This window comes from Aegilops tauschii, chromosome 2 (assembly GCF_002575655.3).
Source record: "Aegilops tauschii subsp. strangulata cultivar AL8/78 chromosome 2, Aet v6.0, whole genome shotgun sequence".
In the NCBI taxonomy this organism is placed as follows: domain Eukaryota; kingdom Viridiplantae; phylum Streptophyta; class Magnoliopsida; order Poales; family Poaceae; genus Aegilops; species Aegilops tauschii.
The window spans coordinates 26614296-26638417 of record NC_053036.3 but is presented as its reverse complement, the minus strand read 5'-3'; positions in this window follow the sequence as shown (position 1 = coordinate 26638417).

Sequence of the window (24122 nt, the reverse complement as noted above, 5' to 3'; positions counted from 1 at the left end):
TTATGAAGTGATCGTAAGATTACTTCCGGCGAAGAATAACGTATTCTGCACCCTGGGTTATGAATAGTATCACTATATATATATATGTATATATATATATAGCCAGTGAAGAAAAACGACGGAAACAGTGAAGATTTTGCAAAGTTGAAGAACATGAACAACTGAGGAATTTCAAAACTGAGGAAAAACTCAAATTGAAGATTTTCAACTTTTGATGGTGGCGTGACCCACCATATAACAATGATGATTTCAGACACCACGTACAATTGTCGTAGGGTTCTGAGAATCAAATTCTTTGTTAATTTCTTCACACTTAGAGTGTTATTCTTCATTGATTGAAGAAAAATGTTTCTTCATGTGTTGCACATCTAAGTTATCAATTTTACATAAGTGTTAGGATGAGTGTCCTTTTCAAAGAACATTCGAAGATTCTAGTATATTTAGCTCACACCGCAACTTGCTAAATCTCTTCTCATCCAAGGGCTTAGTGAAGATATCGGCTAGCTGTTCTTCAGTCTTCATATGCTCAATAGAAATGTCGCCATACAACACATGATCGCGAAGAAAATAATGATGAATCTGAATGTGCTTTGTCTTCGAGTGCTGAACTGGGTTGTGAGCAATCTTGATGGCACTCTTAGAGAGGCACATTCTTCACATTGACGCCATAGTCCTTGAGAGTTTGCTTCATCCACAGCAATTGAGCACAACAAGAACCAGCAGCAATGTACTCAGCTTCAGCAGTAGACAGTGATACGCAGTTCTGTTTCTTCGAGGACCAACAGACCAAAGATCGTCCGAGGAAATGACATGTACCAGATGTTGACTTGCGGTCCACACGATCACCAGCATAGTCAGAGTCGGAATATCCAATGAGATCAAAAGCCGAGCCCTTGGGGTACCATAATCCAAGTGTTGGTGTGTGAGCTAGATATCGAAGAATATGTTTCACAGCCTTATGGTGTGATTCCTTCGGTGTAGCTTGAAATCGGGCACACATGCAAACACTAAGCATAATATCTGGCCTAGATGCACATAAATACAATAAAGAACCAATCATGGAGCGGTATATCGAAGTCAATACCATTTTCATCAGTGCACAGATGGCCATGTGTGGGCATCGGAATTTTGATGCCTTTGCAATCTTGCATGCTGAATTTCCTCAGTACATCCTTGAGGTATTTCTCCTGAGATATGAATATGCCATTATGCTGTTGACGAATTTGAAGACCTAAGAAGAATTTCAATTCTCCCATCATAGACATTTGATATTCTTCACTCATCATATAGGCAAATTCATCACTATAACGTTGGTCAGTACAGCCAAAGATAATATCATCAACATATATTTGGCACACAAACAATTCACCATCATAAGATTTAGTGGAAAGAGTAGGGTCGAGTGAACCGGGTTTGAAGCCTTTCTTCATGAGGAATTCCTTCAAAGAACATACCATGCCCGAGGGGCCTGCTTGAGGCCATAGAGGGCCTTATTGAGTCTGAAGACTTTGTCAGGATGCTTTGGATCTTCAAAACCTGGGGGTTGAGCAACATATACTTCTTCCTCAAGCTTACTATTGAGGAATGCACTTTTCACATCCATTTGATATAAAGTTATATCATGATGGTTAGCATAAGCAAGTAATATTCGAATAGCTTTAGGTCTGGCAACAGGTGCAAAAGTTTCATCGAAATCAATTCCTTCAACCTGTGTGTAGCCTTGAGCTACAAGCCGTGCCTTATTCCTCACCACAAGGCCATTTTCATCTTGCTTGTTGCGGTAGATCCACTTTGTGCCAATGATATTGTGCTTGCTAGGATCTGGACGTTTAACCAGTTCCCAAACATTGTTGAGTTCGAACTGATGTAATTCTTCTTGCATGGCCTGAATCCACTCAGGCTCCAGAAATGCTTCATCTACCTTAGTGGGCTCTGTGATAGAGAAAAAGGCATTTTCTTCAACACCATTTTCTTCAGCATTTTCTTCAGGTGCATTAGCTCGACGTTCTTCACGTTCTGGAATGAATTCTTCAGCAGATTCTTCGGTAGGAATGACATCCTCAGTAGCCTTGAACTTGATAGTTTCCTCAGGTGCTGGTTCATCTATCACAGAGGGTAGGTGCTCTCTTTGCGCGCCATTAGTTTCATCGAACCGCACATCTACAGTTTCAACAACCTTGTGAAGAACGTTGTTGAAGACTCTGTAGGTGTGCGAGTCCTTTCCGTAACCAAGCATAAAACCTTCATGTGCTTTCGGTGCAAATTTAGCATTGTGATGAGGATCTCTAATCCAACATTTAGCACTGAAGACTTTGAAATAACTCACATTGGGTTTCTTGTCAGTGAGGAGTTCATAGGCAGTCTTCTTGAAGAATTTCTGAAGATATACCTTGTTGATGATGTGGCACGCACTATAAATTGCCTCAATCCAGAAGTGACAAGGCGTCTTGTACTCATCAAGCATAGTGCATGCCATCTCAACGAGAGTTCTGTTCTTGCGCTCCACGACGCCATTCTGCTGAGGAGTGTAAGGAGTAGATAACTCATGAGTAATACCAAGTTCATCATGATAGTCATCAAGACCAGAATTCTTGAACTCAGTTCCATTGTCACTTCTGATGTGCTTAATCTTCACACCAAAGTTGGTTGAAGCCCTCGAGGAAAATCGTTTGAAGACTTCCTACACTTCATGTTTGTAAGTGACAATATGTACCCATGTGTAACGAGAGTAATCATCAACAATAACAAAGCCATAGAGAGATGCGTCATTTGTGACTCCTGAGTAATGGTTAGGACCGAAGAGATCCATATGAAGCAATTCAAATGGTCGAGTAGTGGTCATGATAGTCTTCACTGGATGCTTAGCCTTCGTCATCTTTCCAGCTTCATAGGCTCCGCATAAGTGATTCTTGAGGAATTTGACATTCTCAATGCCAATGACGTGCTTCTTCTTCGCAAGCATGTGCAAATTCCTCATGCCTGCATGACCAAGTCGTCGATGCCATAGCCAGCCTTCTGAAGCTTTTGCAAGTAGGCACACGGCTGGTTGCGGTCCTGTAGAGAAATCAACAATATACAAGTCTCCTCTCCTAAAGCCTTCGAAGACTTTGGAATTGTCAGCTTCCATAACCACAACACAACGATACTTGCCAAAGACAACAACCATATCAAGATCACAACGCATTGAGACAGACATTAGGTTGTATCCTAAGGACTCGACAAGCATGACTTTGTCCATGTGTCGGTCCTTTGTGATCGCAACCTTACCTAGACTCAATACCTGACTTTTGCCTTTGTCAGCGAAGATGATATGCTTCAGATGCGATGGTGATAAGGGAGCATCCATCAATAGATTCTTGTCACTAGTCATGTGATTTGTACATCCACTATCGAGCATCCATCAATAGATTCTTGTCACTAGTCATGTGACGAACTTCATATACTTCATCAGTGAAGAATATGACATCACAATTCGTCAGACCAATTTCATCAAGCAATGAAACAGTTAAAACAATACGAGGACGTGAGAAATGAAAGTTCATTTCTTCATGATTAGCCTGCATCCTTTCAGGCACTTTTTCAGGTCTCCAACAAATTCTTCAGACATTTAAGTACGTCTGGAGACCTGACCCTGCATAAAAGATTAGTTCTTTTTCTTCACCACCCACATCTGAAGGGGTGGCAAAGAGTTCATCACTCCGCGATCTCCATACGAGAAAGGTGGCATACAAGCCAATCCATTTCGTTTCACATAAGAGGAGTTAGGGTAAGCATATGAATAATGCTCATATTCATAGCCCTTAGCTCTTCCCTGCGAAACAGAGTTGTTAGCACGATGAACATAATGATTAGAAGAATAATGCTCATATTCATAGCCCTTAGCTCTTCCCTGCGAAACAGAGTTGTTAGCACGATGATGTTCATATGAGGACTTTGATCCTTTTGAGGAATATGATCCACGTGAGGAATTTGATCCGTATGAGGACTTGGATCCATATGAAGAATTTGGTCCATATGAAGAATTTGATCTGGGGTTCCTACTCTTCACAGGTCGTGTCATGAGGACTTTCACCTGAAGACTTTCAAGGCACCTTTTGGGAACCCAGATTTTCTTCAAAGGAGAACCGTTCCTGCAGTTAGTGCCAACATATCTAGCAAATACTTCACCATTATGATTTTTAAACAGTTTATAGTTGGATTCAAATGACTCATCAGAAGAATGAGAAGATTCACATGTAAAGCCAGATAAATTACATGGATCAACTGGAGGTCCCTTTGCAGCAACCCATGAGGTTTTGGGGTACTGCTCAGGCTTCCAATATGTACCATCAGCATTGAGTTTCCTCTCAAAGGCAATACCCTCTTTCCTAGGGATCATGTTGAGGATCTGCTTTTTAAGCACATCACAAAGAGTTTGATGCCCTTTGAGACTTTTGTACATGCCTGTCATGTACAATTTCTTCAGCCCTGCATCGTCAGTGATACTAGCAATGTCCTCAGATGAGGAATTAGTGATAGCAGAGACAGTTGAAGAATTTGTAGCATTAGAAGCATTTGAACATTCAGGTGAAGAATTAGCAGATTCACGTTCAATGCATTTCAAACATGGAGGAACAAATTCTTCCTGAGCAGCGCTGAATTGTTGAGCAAGTAATGAATCGCGCTCCTTCTGAAGATCTTCATAACTCACTCTTAGCTTCTCAAGATCTTGCTTTCTTTGAAGAAATTCATAAGAAAGCTTCTCATGATCAGACAAGAGATTGTTATGATGACCTTGAAGGTTGTTAAACCTAGTCTGAAGTCTCTGAAGATTTTCAGTCAAGGTTTTAGTGCGATCCATTGCTTCACCCAACATATCATCACTTTTGTCTAGCATGTTTTGAACCTTTTCAAAAGCCCTTTGTTGTTTCACAGCAATTTTAGCAAGTTTAGAATAGCTGGGCTTAAGGTTTTCATCAGATTCATTCTCACTTGATTCAGAGGAGGTATATTTGAGTACCTTGGCACCCTTTGCCATGAAGCAATAGGTGGGAGCGTAGTCATCATTGCCTTCATCAGCCTTGTTGGTGAGGTCATTTTCTTCAGTGTTGAAGATAGACTTGCTGACGAATGCAGTAGCGAGGGCTAGGCTCGCCACACCGGATTCGGAATCCTCATATGCCTCCTCTTCCTCATTTTCTTCTAATTCAGCCTTAGAGTCCATTTCCTTGCCAATGAATGCCCGAGCCTTCTTGGAGCTGCTCTTCTTGTGAGATGAAGACTTTGAGGATTTTTATGATGAAGATTTTAAGGATTTCTTCTTTTTCTTCGCATCATCAGAACTGTAATCCTTGTATTTCTTCTTCTTTGATTCCTTTTCCCACTGAGGACAACCTTGAATGTAGTGTCCGGATTTCTTGCATTTGTGACAAAGCCTCTTCTTGTAGTCACTGGATGAGGAACCATTGCTCCTTGAGGGTCTTCCAAAGAGACCATGTCTTGAGAACTTCTGGAACTTCTTCACGAGCAGTGCTAGATCATGGCTCAGTTCTTCAGGATCACCAAGGCTGATGTCAGAGTCTTCATCTTCAGACTCAGAAACTGCCTTGGCCTTCAGTGCACGTGATATGCCATAGCTTGAACCATAGAGATCTCTCTTATCAGCAAGGTGGAACTCATGAGTATTTAGCCTCTCGAGGATATCAGCGGGATCAAGTGACTTGTAATCAGCACGTTCTTGTATCATCAAAGCCAGAGTATCAAATGAGGAATCAAGCGATCTCAACAATTTCTTCACCACCTCATGGTCGGTGATGTCAGTGGCACCAAGCGCTTGAAGCTCATTTGAGATGTCAGTGAGACGATCGAAGGTTTGTTGAACATTTTCATTGTCGAGTCTTTTGAAGCGGTTGAAGAGACTGCGAAGAACATCAACTCGAGAGTCACGCTGAGTTGAGACTCCTTCATTTACTTTGGACAGCCTATCCCAGATAAGCTTAGCAGTTTCCAAAGCACTCACTCTTCCATACTGTCCTTTGCTCAGATGGCCACATATGATATTCTTCGCTTGAGAATCGAGTTGCTTGAATCTCTTCACATCGGTAGCGTTCAGTGAGGGTGAGACAGAGGGAACACCATTTTCCACAACATACCAGAGATCGTTATCAATTGCCTCAAGATGCATTCGCATCTTGTTCTTCCAGTAGAGGTAGTCCGTCCCATCGAAGGTAGGACACCCAGCAGAGACCTTAATCATACCTGAGGGTCGACATAACTAAAACTCCAGGCGGTTAAACCAAAATCACACAGAATAAGGGAGTACCTTGCTCTGATACCAATTGAAAGTGCGTTATATCGACTAGAGGGGGGGTGAATAGGCGATTTTTATGAATTCTTTACTGAGGAATTAGCCAGTGAGGAAATTCCTTGGTGAAGAACTACTTGCAGCGGAATAAGTACTCAAAAGTATGCATAGCAGAACACACGCATGGTCATCATGATGAAATGAAGACAAGCACAGAGTACAGAAGCGTAAACACAGGATAGCACAGGATGAAGACAAACAGGCTGAAGAAATTGAACTGAGGAAATTGAGAGTCTTCATTCAAAGTCTTCAAACACAGATATGAACAAGTGCACAACATAGTTATGAGGAAATGAAAGAGTTGAGGAAATAGAACCAGTAAGCTTGGTGAAGACAATGATTTGGTAGACCAGTTCCAACTGCTGTCTCAGTTGTACGTCTGGTTAGAGCGGCTAGGTATTTCAACCTGAGGACACACAGTCCCCGGACACACAGTCCTCACCGTATTCTCCTTGAGCTAAGGTCACATAGACCTCGCCCAATCACTCGTGGTATGTCTTCAGGTGACTTCCGAACCTTCACAAACTCGGTCACCCGGCGATCCACAATTCCTCTTGGATGCTCTAGACCATGACGCCTAACCGTCTGGAAGAAGCACAGTCTTCAAAGGTAACAAGCGTAGGATCCACGCAGGATCAATCTCTTCAATGATGCTCAATCACTTTGGGTTTGTAGGTGTTCGGGTTTGGGTTTTCCTCACTTGATGATTTTCGCTCAATGTCTTCGGAGGATGAAATGCTCTCAAATGACAAATGTTAGTTTCTCTCGGAGCAGCCAACCAGCTAGTGGTTGTAGGGGGCGGCTATTTATAGCCTAGGGAGCAGCCCATCATGATATGACATAAATGCCCTTAAATGATATGAGCGTTAATTGGGTAGATATTTTGGGACAGCTGGCGCATAGCACAGCAACGGTCAGAAATTTGAGTATCAAATTCCTCAGGGCTATCATGTTCCTCACTGTGTAGGCAATCCGCACTGGCGAATTCCTAACTCCTCAGTCAGAACAAATTCCTCAGGGACCAGAAGAACTTAGTCTCTGTCACTGAAGAATATGACTGGACTGTATGAGATTTCCAATGGCTTCACTCGAAGGGATTGGTAGGTGTAGGATTTTGAGTTGAGCATCACATGGAAATTTTTCCTTAGTATTTCCTCGAACCCCTTTAACAGTATGGTGTTTCCTATGACTCAAGAAAGAGAAAATGAAACTATGAAAACAAAAGTCTTCACGCTTCATGTTCCTCAAACGAATACCAAGTCTTCAAGGTCACACCAATTTCTTCACTTTCAAAGTCTTCAGAAAGTCTTCAGAAATTCAAAGTCTTCAGTCGAAGAACTTCATTTTTAGGGGTCGACTTTCTCTGTAAATATCAAACTCCCCATAGACTTATAGACCTGTGTACACTCATAAACACATTAGTCCCTTAACCTATAAGTCTTCAATACACCAAAATCACTATGGGGCACTAGATGCACTTACAAGAGACTTGAGTGTTTAGGTAGGCCGTGGCCGAGACCCTCGTTGGGCTTCCGCTTGAAGGTTGCCGAGTACATGTCGTGTAAACGGCGGAAAGTGGTGAGAGCGTGTGTGAAGAAGTACACCCCTGCAGGGTTAACATCATCTATTCGAATAGCCGCGTCCGCGGTAAAGGACCTCTGGGTTGCCTATACAGTTCATAGACAAGTGAAAGTGGATACTCTAAAATGTGCAAGATAAGCGTGAGTGCTATGGATGGCGTTCTCGTAGGGAGACGGGAGCGGATCCATAGTGGTGTATTGATATGGTGAATATGTGGACTCGTGTGCGCCACCTCAAAAGAGTTACTTGCAGTCGTAGTTTAGGATAGCCACAGAGTCAAAGCTGGCTTGCTGCAATTAAACCCCACCATCCCTTTGTTGATAATGATGCATATGTAGTTAGTTCTGATGTAAGTCTTGTTGGGTACATTTGTACTCACGTTTTCTTAATTTATGTTTTTGTAGAGAGACTTCAGTCTCACTAGTAGTTCTGCGTGGACTTCGATGTTTAGCTTGCTACCTCAGCTACGATCTTGTGCCCACGGCAGGGTCTTGTAGATAGTCAGGCTTCTCAGCCCTTTTCATTTGTAGTTGTCTGTACTCAGACAAGTTAAGCTTTCGCATGTGCTTATTGCTTGAATTCTCTGTAGGTTGGGTCATCATACCCATGTTTGTAATATCTGTCTCTTCGGAGCCTAATGAATAAATACTTTGAGTCGTAGAGTTTTGTTGTGATGCCATGTTGTATTTACACATATCAGGCATATTGTGTGTATGATTGAAATGCTTGGTATGTGTAGGATCCGACAACCTAGTTGTTTATCCTTGGTAGCCTATCTTATGGGGAAAGGTAGTCTAGTGCTTCCACTGAGCAATGGTAGTCTGCTACAGCCCGGTTTACCGGAGTCCTGCTAGCCCAGTTACTACTGCTCCGGAACACTTAGACTGGCCGACATGTGATCCACTTCGTTCCTGTGTCTGTCCCTTCGAGGAAATGTCACGCGGTGACTTCCGGAGTCCTGCTAGCCTGCTACCTCCCGGGTTCCCGGAGTCCTGTTAGCCTGCTACCTCCCGGGTTCTCGGAGTCCTGTTAGCCCAGTTGCTACAGCCCGGATTCACACGCTGACCGACACGTTAGATGTTGGTTCATGTATGCCTGTCCCCGTAAGTTAGCGCCACTTTGGGTTCACGACTAGTCATGTCGGCCCGGGTTCTCTGTCATATGGATGCTAGCGACACTATCATATACGTGAGCCAAAAGGCGCAAACGGTCCCGGGCCAGGTAAGGTGGCACCCGTGGGAATACCGTGCGTGAGGCCGCAAAGTGATATGATGTGTTACATGCTAGATCGGTGTCCTGACAACTACGTTCCCCAACAGTCGTATCAAAGCCAGGTCCATGCGTAGATGATATGCACGAGTAGAAAACAAAGAGTTGGGGGCAATAATAGTCATACTGCTTACCACCAACATCTTACTTTGATTCGGCAGTATTGTTGGATGAAGCGGCTCGGACCGACATTACATGACCACATTCATAAGACTGGTTCTACCGATGTGCTTCGCACACAGGTGGCTGGTGGGTGTCTGTTTCTCCAACTTTAGTTGAATCGAGTTTGACTACGGCCGGTCCTTGTTGAAGGTTAAAACAGCACACTTGACGATGCGTAGGTAAGAACTATTCTTGCTAGAAGCCCATAGCAGCCACGTAAAACTTGCAATAACAAAGTAGATGACGTCTAACTTGTTTTTGCAGGGCATGTTGTGATATGATATGGTCAAGACATGATGTGATATAAGTTATTGTATGAGATGATCATGTTTTGTAAAAGTTAGCGGCAACTGGCAGGAGCCTTATGGTTGTCGCTTTATTGTATGAAATGCAATCGCCATGTAATTGCTTTACTTTATCACTATGTGGTAGCGATAGTTGTAGAAGCAATAGTTGGCAAGACGACAACGACGCTACGATGGAGATCAAGGTGTCAAGCCGGTGACGATGGAGATCATGACGTTGCTTTGGAGATGGAGATCAAAGGCACAAGATGATGATGGCCATATCAAGTCACATATTTTGTTTGCATGTGATGTTTATCTTTTATGCATCTTATTTTGCTTAGTACGGCGGCAACATTATAAGATGATCCCTCACTAAAATTTCAAGGTATAAGTGTTCTACTTGAGTATGCACCATTGCTACAGTTCGTCGTGCCGAGACACCACGTGATGATCGGGTGTCATAAGCTCTACGTTCACATACAACGGGTGCAAGACAGTTTTGCATGTGCAGAATACTCGGGTTAAACTTGACGAGCCTAGCATATGCAGATATGGCCTCGGAACACTAAGACCGAAAGCTCAAACGTGAATCATATAGTAGATATGATCAACATAGAGATGTTCACTATTGAAAACTACTCCATATCACATGATGATCGGACATGGTTTAGTTGATATGGATCACCTGATCATTTAGATGACTAGGGAGATGTCTATCTAAGTGGGAGTTCTTAAGTAATATGATTAATTAAACTTAATTTATCATGAACTTAGTCCTGATAGTATTTGCATATCTATGTTGTAGATCAATAGCTTGCAATGTAGCTCCCCGTTTATTTTTGATATGTTCCTAGAGAAATATAAGTTGAAAGATGATATTATCAATGATGCGGACTGGGTCCGTGATTTGAGGATTATCCTCATTGCCGCACACAAGAATTATGTCCTTGATGCACCGCTAGGTGACGAACCTATTGCAGGAGCAGATGCAGACGTTATGAACGTTTGGCAAGCTCGGTATGATGACTACTTGATAGTTTAGTGCGCCATGCTTTACGTCTTAGAACCGGGACTTCAAAAATGTTTTTAACACCACGGAGCATATGAGATGTTCCAAGAGTTGAAATTGGTATTTCAGACTCATGCCCGTGTCGAGAGGTATGAGACCTCTGATAAGTACTTTGCCTACAAGATGGAGGAGAATAGCTCAACTAGTGAGCATGTGCTCAGAATGTCTGAGTACTACAATCGCTTGAATCAAGGGGAGTTAATCTTCCAGATAAGATGGTGATTGACAGAGTTCTCTAGTCACTATCACCGAGTTACTGGAACTTCGTGATGAACTATAATAGGCAAGGGATGACGAAAACGATTCCCGAGCTCTTCGCGATGCTAAAATCGGCGAAGGTAGAAATCAAGAAAGAGCATCAAGTGTTGATGGTTAACAAGACTACTAGTTTCAACAAAAGGGGCAAAAGAAAACAAGGGGAACTTCAAGAAAGAATGGCAAGCAAGTTGCCACTCCCGTGAAGAAACCCAAAGCTAGTCCTAAGCCTGAAACTGAGTGCTTCTACTTCAAAGGGAATGGTCACTGGAAGCGGAACTACCCCAAATACTTGGCGGATAAGAAGGATGGCAAAGTGAACAAAGGTATATTTGATATACATGCTATTGATGTGTACTTTACTAGTGTTCATAGTAACCCCAGGGTATTTGATACCGGTTCAGTTGCTAAGATTAGTAACTCCAAACAGGAGTTGCAAAATGAACAGAGACTAGTTAAGGGCGAGGTGATGACGTGTGTTGGAAGTGATTCCAAGATTGATAAGATCACCATCACATACTCCCTCTACCTTTGGGATTAGTATTGGACCTAAATAAATGTTATTTGGTGTTTGCGTTGAGCATGAATATGATTGGATCATGTTTATTGCGATACGGTTATTCATTTAAATTGGAGAATAATTGTTGTTCTGTTTACATGAATAAAACCTTCTATGGTCTTACATCCAATGTAAATGGTTTACTGAATCTCGATCGCAGTGATACACATATTGATAATATTGATGCCAAAAGATGCAAAGTTAATAATGATAGTGCAACATGTTTGTGGCACTGCCGTTTAGGTCATATTGGTGTAAAGCGCATGAAGAAACTTCATTCAGATGAACTTTTGGAATCACTTGATTATGAATCATTTGATACTTGCGAACCATGGGCAAGATGACTAAGACTCTGTTCTCCGGAACAATGGAGCGAGCCAATGACTTATTGGAAATAATACATACCAATGTATGCGGTCCAATGAGTGTTGAGGCTCGCGGCGGGTATCGATATTTTCTGACCTTCACAGATGATTTGAGCAGATATGAGTATATCTACTTAATGAAACACAAGTCTAAAATGTTTGAAAAGTTCAAAGAATTTCAGAGTGAAGTGGAGAATCATCATAACAAGAAAATAAAGTTTCTACGATCTGATCTCAGAGGCGAATATTTGAGTTACGAGATTGGCCTTCATTTAAAACATGTTGTAGGATCGAAAGTATGTCTAGAGGGGGGGTGATTAGACTACTTGACCAAATAAAAATCTAGCCTTTTCCCAATTTTAAGTCTTGGAAGATTTTAGCAACTTAGCACAAATCAAGTAATCAACCTACACATGCAATTATAAGAGTATAGCAGCGAAATGTAAAACAATATCATATGAAGGTAAAGGGAGGAGTTTGGAGGGAGCAAACGCAGTATACACAGAGATTTTTTATCCGTGGTTCCGATAGGTGGTGCTATCATACATCCACGTTGATGGAGACTTCAACCCATGAAGGGTAAAGGTTGCGCGAGTCCACGGAGGGTTCCACCCACGAAGGGTCCACGAAGAAGCAACCTTGTCTATCCCACCATGGCCATCGCCCACGAAGGACTTGCCTCACTAGGGTAGATCCTCACGAAGTAAGCGATCTCCTTGCCCGTACAAACTCCTTGGTTCAACTCCACAATCTTGACGGAGGCTCCCAAGTGACACCTAGCCAATCTAGGAGACACCACTCTCCAAAAGGTAATAGATGGTGTGTTGATAATGAACTCCTTGCTCTTGTGCTTCAAATGATAGTCTCCCCAACACTCAACTCTCTCTCATAGGATTGGGTTTGGTAGAAAGATGATTTGAGTGGAAAGCAACTTGGGGAAGGCTAGAGATCAAGATTTATGTGGTTGAAATGGAATATCTTGACCTCAACACAAGTGTAGGTGGTTCTCTCTCAGAAAATGTATGTTGGAAGTGTAGGTATGTTCTGATGGCTCTCTCCACAAATGAAGAGTGGGTGGAGGGGTACATATAGCCTCCACACAAAATCTAACAGTTACACACAAATCACCAAACTCGGTGGGACCGAATTATAAAACTCGGTCAGACCGATTTAGTTCAAAATGTGAACGTTAGGATTTTCAGTGGGACCGACATGTCAACTCGGTAGGACCGATTCCATTAGGGTTAGGGCATAACGTAATCTCGGTGAGACCGATTACACAAACTCGGTGGGACCGATTTTGGTAATAGGCAAACAGAGAGTTGGTCAGGCAAACTCGGTGGGACCGATTCGCTCATCTCGGTTAGACCAAAACGTTACGATGGGGAAACAGAGAGTTTGCATTGTAATCTCGGTGGGACCGATCGCTCATCTCGGTTGGACCGAAATGTTGCGAAGGGAAACAGAGAGGTTGCAATCCCATCTTGGTGAGACCAAAATCCCTATCGGTGAGACCGAAGTGACTAGGGTTTGTGGCAGTGGCTATGTCTAGTGAACTCGGTGGCGCCGGATAGAAAGTTTCGGTGGGGCCGAGTTTGACATTTGGTTTGGGACATATGTGGATATGAGAAAGTAGTTGAGGGTTTTTTGAGCATATCACTAAGCATTTTGAGCAAGTAACTCATTAAGCAACACCTCACCCCCTTTTAATAGTATTGGTTTTTCCTATGGACTCAATGTGATCTTGGATCACTAAAAGTAAAATGTAGAGTCTTGTGCTTTGAGCTCGAGCCAAACTTTTTGTCCTTAGCATTTTGAGGGGTCCACTTTCTAATCCATGCCATGCCAATCATTGAGCTTTCCTGAAATATTTATCTTAAAATAGCATTAGCTCAATGAGCTATATGTTGTTAGGTATTACCAAAATCATCCAGGGATAGTTGCACTTTCAATCTCCCCCTTTTTGGTAATTTATGACAACATATAGATCAAAGCTTCGACAAATGATCATAAGATTGAAAAACATCGTCGCTTTGAGAAGTATGTGCTAAGCAAGAGCTCCCCCTAAATTTGTGCATTATTTAAATTTTGCTTTTGAATGCAAATGCACAATCGGTTAGGATCATGGGTTACTCTTCCATGTCACATACATCTTGGTGGAGCGCTCAAAATGATAGAAATTAAAAGGATGCACTCATCACGAAGCAAGTGAATGATCATATGAGATATAAAAGATAGTATCATCCAAACAAGCATTAAGGTATCAAATGATCAAACACATGATCATACAAGTATCTCACAAGGATATAAAGTATCTCACACAAGCACACAATCAAAGTTCAACCAAAAGCAAGAGAGATAAAAACAAGACACTCTCTCTCGAAGCCTATGATCTATACATATTTCTCCACCTTTGGCAAAAAGTTACCAAAAATTTCAAATATGCATAGTGCTATGCATCTCTCAGGCTTGGTCATCGGGAGGTGGTGTAGAGAGAACTCCAAGGACGAAGGCATCTGTTGATGTAGTTGGAGCTGATGGAGTGGCTGCTGGAGGTGGCACTGGAGCTGTAGCTGCTGGTGCTGATGCTGTAGCTCTAGAATCTCTGACTGGCACTGCAGCAGACCTCTGTCCTCGAGGCACTCGCTCAAATGCATCAGTAGTTGCCTTGCCTCTCTTCTCTTCTGCTTCCTCCTGAATCTGCTCAACTGCTGTTTGAATCTCAGTTACCTTTAGATCAAGAGCATAAAAATTGGTCTCTATGATCCTCTCCAAGTTTTCCTGGTTTTGAGTCAGGGTGGCCAAGCCCTTCTCAATCCTCAGTGTAGACTGGATCAGATATCCAAGTTGATCTTCCTTGCTCTTCAGGAAAACATGAGATGCCTCTTCAACACTTGGCATCTTGGCAGCTTTTTCAGCCTTTGCTTTGGCTCTCCTCTTCTGTGCTTGCACAGATGTTGGGTCTTCCTCATTCATCACAACAGTATTATCTTCAAAATTAGGATGCCGAGGAAGGTGCTCCTTGTCCAACAAGTATGTACCTGTGCCCATCTTAGAGTTGATGAGCTCATGAATGTGTGGAGCATACCCACAGCTTCTCTTCTGATCAGCAGCTATCCTCTTGATTGTTTCTACAATCAAACTCATAACCTTGAACTTTTGAGGCACATCAAACAAATGTAGCAAATGGATAGCATGTCCTGTTATCATCTTGTGATCTCCAGATTTGGGCAACAAAGTATGCCTAAGGATCCAGTTGATGGTAGGCAGACCAGACAACAAGAAGTGTACTGATCCAAGCTTGTGAGTCTCCAAAGCTTTATTTGGGATCTCCTTGTACATGTTGGCCATAGTGTTGTGGTCTTTCTTCTTGGTGTCATACACATCCAAGTCATCTTCATGTTCTTCAGGGGCATTTATCAGCTTGGCCCATTCTTCAACTGTGGATTGGTACCTAGTACCTTCTGACATCCAAATGATCTTCCCATCTGGGTAAAAGTGAGCAGTGGAGTAAAACTGCATGATCAGCTCATCATTCCATTTAGTGAGCTTCTGTCCAACAAACTTATCTACTACACATGCTTTGAAGCTGTCAAAAACTCCTGGAAAGTGATCTTCATTTTCCTTGATGTATTCCCAATCCACCCATCTCATGTCACATACAATGGGCTTCTTGTCAAGTAAAATAGTTTCATAGAAGTCTTGATGTTCCTTTGTGTGAAACATGTAATCAATTGTTGTCCTTCTCCTCAAAGCATAAGGATCAGATTGTCTCCACAATCTCAGTCCAGCATCCTTCCTGATATGCATGTCTTCTGCCACTAGATGAGCATCATTGTGGTCAGGAATCTTGGGCTTCAACTTTCTCAAAACAAGTGAATCATCTTCCTCTTCTTCAGCCTGAGGCACTGGGGCCTTGTTCTTCTCCTCAACAGGTATACTTCTGGTGTTTCTCTTGGGCTTACTGGGCTTCTGAGCTAGAGCTTTGGGAGCAGACTTTGGCTTAGATGGAGCAGCCCCTGCCTTTATAGCATCTCCCATAAGCTTCTGAGCTTTGGGTGCTGGTGCGGCATCCTCTTCTTCTTCCTCTTCTTCAGAATCTTTCACCATTGAGGGCTTGCCAAGAACTTTTGCAGTAGTGGTTCTTGCCATCATCATTTTCTGGCCATCACCTGCTACTTCACCATCATCTGATTCTATGGTGAATTTCATTGTTTCTCATGTTGCTACCTTCCTTGGCTTTGACATTGGGATCCTCCTTGCTGGTGCCTTCTTATTCAGTCCTGGCTTACTTGTAGCAGCTGTGCCATACTCCTTTTTCAGCACCTTCTTTTTGGAGCTTACTTCCTCCTCAGTGGCAACATAATCCTCATCCTCAGATTGTGAGGTTCTCTTCTTCCTTGTTCTGGTTGCAACCTTTGGCAAGTTGCTTGGAGTGCTCCTGCTGCCATCACCAGAAGTGCTAGAGGGATCCGAACCCTCACTCATCTGCACATGTTCCTCTGACCTGTTCTGACTGTCACTTTGATAAGACATCTCTGCAAACTTACTGACAGCAGACCCTGTGAATAGATATAGATGAGGTAGAGTGGATGAGCATCACAAAGTGCAGAGTTTTTGCAAAACATATGACTTAAAAACTTAGTTTTAGTTCTTCAGAGAAAGCATTTCGGAGCTACCGATTTGTAAACTCGGTGATACCGAAGCAGCTTTTGGAACCTAAACTAGTGAACTCGGTCAGACCGAGTCACAGTTCGGTGGCACCGAGACTGCTAGGGTTTCACAAAGAATCAAACTCGGTCACACCGATTTGCAGTTTTTGGTCAGACCGAAAGTGCAAGTGCAATGGCCTAAGCCAAATCGGTGAGACCGATTTCTACAACTCGGTCGGTCCGAGATGTGTTCTGCGGAGACCTAACCCTAAATTTTCAAATCTAACCTAACCTAAGGGATGTTTTCAGTGGATAGAGTGTTTGCATACGTGGTGATGATCATGGCTGAGCAATGTGCTACGAATCAGAGGTAAAAGAGTAGCACAAAGGATCGAACTCGTACGCTAGTTCGGCGGAGTTTGCTACGGCGGCAACGGAGGGGAAGAATTCCGTTGACGGCGATGGAAACCAGCGGCGGGAGGTCGCTGGCGACGAGAAGACGATCCGGAGACCCGAGGCGGCAGAGCAGGATACGCGCGGGCTGAGAGGTTTCGAAGGCATTTCCAAAATCTCACCCATGGGTTTATATATCCCGACCCTGTCGGTGTGACCGAGTGGAACAACTCGGTGGCACCGAGAAGCAGACTCGCAAGCGGTTACTGCAACTCGGTGTGACCGAATGGTTCTAATCGGTGGCATCGAGATTGAGAACCTAGATCAACTTAGTGATCTCGGTGTGACCGAAATGGATGACTCGGTCATACCGAAACACACAAAGAGGTTTTGGAAGTTTAAGTCTATGAAGAATCGGGGACTCCGAGTGCTCCTCACACAGAGTCGTTCGAATCTGACTTGATCAAACTTTGTGATGTAGCATGAATAGAGTTTGAGACGAGAGAAGCATAGATAGCTAGAGGGAGTTCTTAGGCATTCTTGTCCATCCATTTGGCAAAGGAGAAAAGGCCAAACAATCAAAGCAACAAATGGATGTCCTCTAAGGAGTCAAATGAGAACATTTGATCGTAGGTCATACTCACCGTTTAAGCACAAGTGGGGTTGCCACTTTTACATAAAGCATTGTTGTGTTCACATCATTAGAGTTGCTTTAGCTCAATTGATTAGAGTAAAGCTCCCCCTAGATGTGATATCCCCCCTAAGAGGGATGAACTAACCTTGGGTTTTGTCGATGATGACTTCATGTAGGTGTTGAAGATGTAGATGCTCAATGTTGATGTAGATCATTCGGAGCAATCCTTTGGAGTGAGTTGCACTTTCAATACCTACACGGGTTAGTCCCACAAGGAACAAACAAGGATATCCATAGACATAGAGTGATGTTCACATGAGATGATGTCCATGAATGCATTAGGTTACCTTGTCCCTTGTATTACCAACAAGAGGGTTTGTGACTCCTTGAACTAGTGCAAGATATGGAAGTTGTTTGCACTTGTCCATGCCAAAATGATAAGAGTGAAGTATGTTGGCGGAGTCACCCTCAAGAACTCTCTAGTTCTTCTTCTTAGGGATCCACACCATCTTGATGGGAATCCTTCGAGTTGTAGTCGTACTTGATGAAGTGGAACTTGATGTGGTCTTGGGAACCCACTTGACTAAGGCCTTAGGTGCTTCTTCAAATGCATGAATCTCCTCTTGAATCTTGTCCTTGCCTTTTACCTTGTGGTCTTGTGGTGGAAGATCATCTTGAGCTTGTGTTCTTTGGAAAGAAGTAGGATCATACTTCTCTTGTTGAGGAACAAACTTCGTCTTCGGGTATTGATCTTCTTCCCGCTCAACTCCATTGGCATTGAACTTTCCTTCAAAACCAACACCTTGATTCTTCCGGTGTCTTCCTTGCTTGCGTACAATTTCCTCAAATTGCTTACTTCCGCCAAGACTCTTGTAAACACCTTTCTCTATAATTCCCTTCAATAAGCTATTTTCTTGCTCAAGTGTAACTTGGCTAAGAGAATCATTAGTGGAATCAAGAGAACTACTAGAAGCAACAACATTGGATTTAGCATGATTGTTGTTACTACTAGAGGAAGAATCTTTCTTGTTCTTGTTGCTAGATTTAACTTGTGGCATGTAAGTAGACAAGAGTAAACGCTTGGCAATGTAAGAGAAACTTTTCTTGTGAAGATCATCATTGATTGCTTTTAAGAACTCATGCTCTTGCTCAAGGTTGAGCTTCTCAAAGCGTAGCTTCTCATGAGTCTTTAAAAGTAATCGATGATCTTCCAAGGTAATTTCATGAGCTAACTTAAGAGTGTTTAGTTCTTTAGTTAGACGCTCAATCTCCTTCTTATCATCGTCATTCGTTTTATCTTGATTATCATGATTAATAGCAAGTTCATCATAGTTTTCGTAACTAGAGTTGTCAACAAGTAAATCATCATCTCCTAGCAAATCATCTTCATCACTATTGAAATCAACATATTCGGGGTGTGTTACCTTTGGGCCTTTAGCCATGAAGCATCTTCCAATTTCTTCATTTGGTGAGTCAAATATGTCATAGGAGTTGGTTGTCACAAGAGCTAGGCCGGCAACACCTTCATCTTGAGTATATTCGGAGTCGGAGTGATAACTTCTTTTGGAGTGATGGTCGGAGCCGGATACCCATTCACCAACATGAGCTTGATGCTTCTTTTTGTGTAGCTCTTTGATGATTTGTCCTTCCTTTCCGAATCCTTGTTTCTCCGAGAGGGTCTTTGTTCATAACGATCATCTCTACTCCTTCTGTCTCTTGGTGGTGATTCTTCTCTTCTACTTCTTCTCTTGGGAGAATCTTCTCTTCTTTTGTAGGGAGCCGTACACTCATTTGAGTAGTGTCCGGGTCTTCCACAATTGTAGCAATTCCGTTCACGACTTGAAGATCTCTTGTCATTGTAGGACCTTGACTTGGAGCTTCTTTCCTTACTTCTACTCTTGTACAATTTGTTGAAGTTCTTTACCATTAGGCTCAATTCTTCATTGAAGGTTTTTTTCTCACTTGATGATGTGGGAGCTTCACATGAGGCTTTCTAAGCACCACTTGACTTGTTGTGCAGCTCTTCCTTATCCTTAAGTGATCTCATGAGCAACAATTCTTCCAATGACTTCCGTTGGCTTGAGATCTTTGTAGTTGGGCATCATTTGGATCAATGTGCACACGGTATCATATTTTCCATCCAAGGCTCTTAGGATCTTCTTGATGATGAATCTATCGGTCATCTCTTCACTTCCTAAGCCGGCAATCTCATATGTGATGAGAGCAAGCCTAGAGTACATTTCAGCGACACCTTCACCATCCTTCATTTTGAACTTGTCAAGTTGACTTTGAAGCACATCCAATTTGGATTCCTTGACGGAGTCGGTACCTTCGTGCATATCAATCCAAGTATCCCAAATTTCCTTTGCATTCTCAAGACGGCTGATTTTGTTGAACTCTTCGGGGCACAATCCGTTGAAGAGAATATCACAAGCTTGAGCATTGTATTGCAGCATCTTCAACTCTTCCACGGTAGCTTCACGGTTCGGTTCTCTCCCATCAAAGAATTCAACTTGCAATCCAATACACACAATAGCCTAAACGGCGGGGTTATGCCCAAGAATATGCATTTTCATCTTATGCTTCCAACTAGCAAAATTAGTACCATCAAAGTAAGGACCTCTACGGTGGTAATTTCTATCGCTAGACGCCATACTCTCCTAGCTTGTGAAACCAAGGCTATGATCACCAAAAGCTATGGAAATCAAAGCAAATGGAGACCAAAGCTCTGATACCACTTGTAGGATCGAAAGTATGTCTAGAGGGGGGTGATTAGACTACTTTACCAAATAAAAATCTAGCCTTTTCCCAATTTTAAGTCTTGGCAGATTTTAGCAACTTAGCACAAATCAAGTAATCAACCTACACATGCAATTCTAAGAGTATAGCAGCGGAATGTAAAACAATTGCATATGAAGGTAAAGGGAGGAGTTTGGAGGGAGCAAACGCGATGTAGACACGGAGATTTTTTATCCGTGGTTCCGATAGGTGGTGATATCGTACATCCACATTGATGGAGACTTCAACCCACGAAGGGTAACGGTTGCGTGAGTCCACGGAGGTCCACCCACAAAGGGTCCACGAAGAAGCAACCTTGTCTATCCCACCATGGCCATCGCCCACGAAGGAATTGCCTCACTAGGGTCGATCTTCACGAAGTAGGCGATCTCCTTGCCCGTACAAACTCCTTGGTTCAACTCCACAATCTTGACGGAGGCTCCCAAGTGACACCTAGCCAATCTAGGAGACACCACTCTCCAAAAGGTAATAGTTGGTGTGTTGATGATGAACTCCTTGCTCTTGTGCTTCAAATGATAGTCTCCCCAACACTCAACTCTCTCTCATAGGATTGGATTTGGTAGAAAGATGATTTGAGTGGAAAGCAACTTGGGGAAGGCTAGAGATCAAGATTTATGTGGTTGGAATGGAATATCTTGACCTCAACACAAGTGTAGTGGTTCTCTCTCAGAAAATGTATGTTGGAAGTGTAGGCATGTTCTGATGGCTCTCTCCACGAATGATGAGTGGGTGGAGGGGTATATATAGCCTGCACACAAAATCTAACCGTTACACTCAAATCACCAAACTCGGTGGGACCGAATTATGAAACTCGGTCAGACCGATTTAGTTCAAAATGTGGACGTTAGGATTTTCGGTGGGACCGAGATGTGAACTTGGTTGGACCGATTCCATTAGGGTTAGGGCATAACGTAATCTCGGTGAGACAAATTACACAAAATCGGTGGGACCGATTTTGGTAATAAGCAAACAGAGAGTTGGTCAGGCAAACTCGGTGGGACCGATTCGCTCATCTTGGTTAGACCGAAACGTTACGAAGGGGAAATAGAGAGTTTGCATTGCAATCTCGGTGGGACCGATCGCTCATCTCGGTTGGACCGAAACGTTACGAAGGGAAACACAGAGGTGGCAATCCCATCTCGGTGAGATCGAGATCCCTATCGGTGAGACCGAGGTGACTAGGGTTTGTGGTAGTGGCTATGTCAAGTGAACTCGGTGGTGATACGTCTCCAACGTATCTATAATTTTTGATTGTTCCATGCTATATTATATTCTGTTTTGGACATTATTGGGCTTTATTATACACTTTTATATTATTTTTGGGACTAACCTATTAACCGGAGGCCCAGCCCAGAATTGATGTTTCTGCCTATTTCAGAGTTTCACAGAAAAATAATATCAAACGGAGTCCAAACGGAATGAAACCTTCGGGAACGTGATTTTTGGAACGAACGTGATCCAGAGGACTTGGACCCTACGTCAAGACATCAACCAGGAGGGCACGAGGTAGGGGGCGCGCCTACCCCCCCCCCCCCCAGGCGGGCCCTCCACCCTCGTGGGCCCCCTTTTGCTCCACCGACGTACTCCTTCCTCCTATATATACCTACGTACCCCAAACTACCAGATACGGAGCCAAAAACCTAATTCCACCGCCGCAACCTTCTGTACCCGTGAGATCCCATCTTGGGGCCTGTTCCGGAGCTCCGTCGGAGGGGGCATCGATCACGGAGGGCTTCTACATCAACACCATAGCCTCTCCGATGATGTGTGAGTAGTTTACCTCAGACCTTCGGGTCCATAGTTATTAGCTAGATGGCTTCTTCTCTCTTCTTGGATCTCAATACAATGTTCTCCCCCTCTCTCGTGGAGATCTATTCGATGTAATCTTCTTTTGCGGTGTGTTTGTTGAGACCGATGAATTGTGGGTTTATGATCAAGTTTATCTATGAACAATATTTGAATCTTCTGAATTCTTTTATGTATGATTGGTTATCTTTGCAAGTCTCTTCGAATTATCAGTTTGGTTTGGCCTACTAGATTGATCTTTCTTGCAATGGGAGAAGTGCTTAGCTTTTGGTTCAATCTTGCGGTGTCCTTTCCCAGTGACAGTAGGGGCAGCAAGGCACGTATTGTATTGTTGCCATTGAGGATAACAAGATGGGGTTTATATCATATTGCATGAGTTTATCCCTCTACATCATGTCATCTTGCTTAAAGCATTACTCTGTTCTTATGAACTTAATACTCTAGATGCATGCTGGATAGCGGTCGATGTGTGGAGTAATAGTAGTAGATGCAGGCAGGAATCGGTCTACTTGTCTCGGACGTAATGCCTATATACATGATCATACCTAGATATTCTCATAACTATGCTCAATTCTGTCAATTGCTCAACAGTAATTTGTTCACCCACTGTAATACTTATGCTCTTGAGAGAAGCCACTAGTGAAACCTATGGCCCCCGGGTCTATTTTCCATCATATTAATCTCCCATCAACAAGCTATTTCCGTTGCCTTTTATTTTGCTTCTATTTTACTTTGCATCTTTATCATAAAAATACCAAAAATATTATCTTATCATCTCTATCAGATCTCACTCTCGTAAGTGACCGTGAAGGGATTGACAACCCCTTATCGCATTGGTTGCGAGGATTTATTTGTTTGTGTAGGTGCGAGGGACTCGTGCGTGGCCTCCTACTGGATTGATACCTTGGTTCTCAAAACTGAGGGAAATACTTACGCTACTTTGCTGCATCACCCTTTCCTCTTCAAGGGAAAACCAACGCAGTGCTCAAGAGGTAGCAGGTGCCGCCGATAGAAAGTTTCGGTGGGGCCGAGTTTGACATTTGGTTTGGGACATATGTGGATATGAGAAAGTAGTTGAGGGTTTTTGGAGCATATCACTAAGCATTTTGAGCAAGTAACTCATTAAGCAACACCTCATCCCCTTTTAATAGTATTGGCTTTTCCTATGGACTCAATGTGATCTTGGATCACTAAAAGTAAAATGTAGAGTCTTGTGCTTTGAGCTTGAGCCAAACTTTTTGTCCTTACCATTTTGAGGGGTCCACTTTCTAATCCATGCCATGCCAATCATTGAGCTTTCCTGAAATATTTATCTTAAAACAGCATTAGCTCAATGAGCTATATGTTGTTAGGAATTACCAAAACCACCCAGGGATAGTTGTACTTTCACATGTGGAATAGTTTCACAACTCACACCACCTGGAACACCACAGCGTAATGGTGTGTCCGAACGTTGTACCGTACTTTATTAGAAATGGTCCGATCTATGATGTCTCTTACTGATTTACCACTATCGTTTTGGGGTTATGCTTTAGAGACGGCTGCATTCATGTTAAATAGTGCACCATCTAAATCCATTGAGACGACACCGTATGAACTGTGGTTTGGCAATAAACCTAAGCTGTCGTTTCTTAAAGTTTGGGGCTGCGATGCTTATATGAAAAAGCTTCAACCTGATAAGCTCAAACCCAAATCGGAGAAATATGTCTTCATAGGATACTCAAAGGAAACTGTTGGGTACACCTTCTATCACAGATCCGAAGGCATGATATTCATTACTAAGAATGGATCCTTTCTAGAGAAGGAGTTTCTCTCGAAAGAAGTGAGTGCGAGGAAAGTAGAACTTGATGAGGTAATTCTACCTTCTCCCGAATTGGAAAGTAGTTCATCACAGAAATTGGTTCCAGTGATTCCTACACCAATTAGTGAGGAAGCTAATGATGATGAT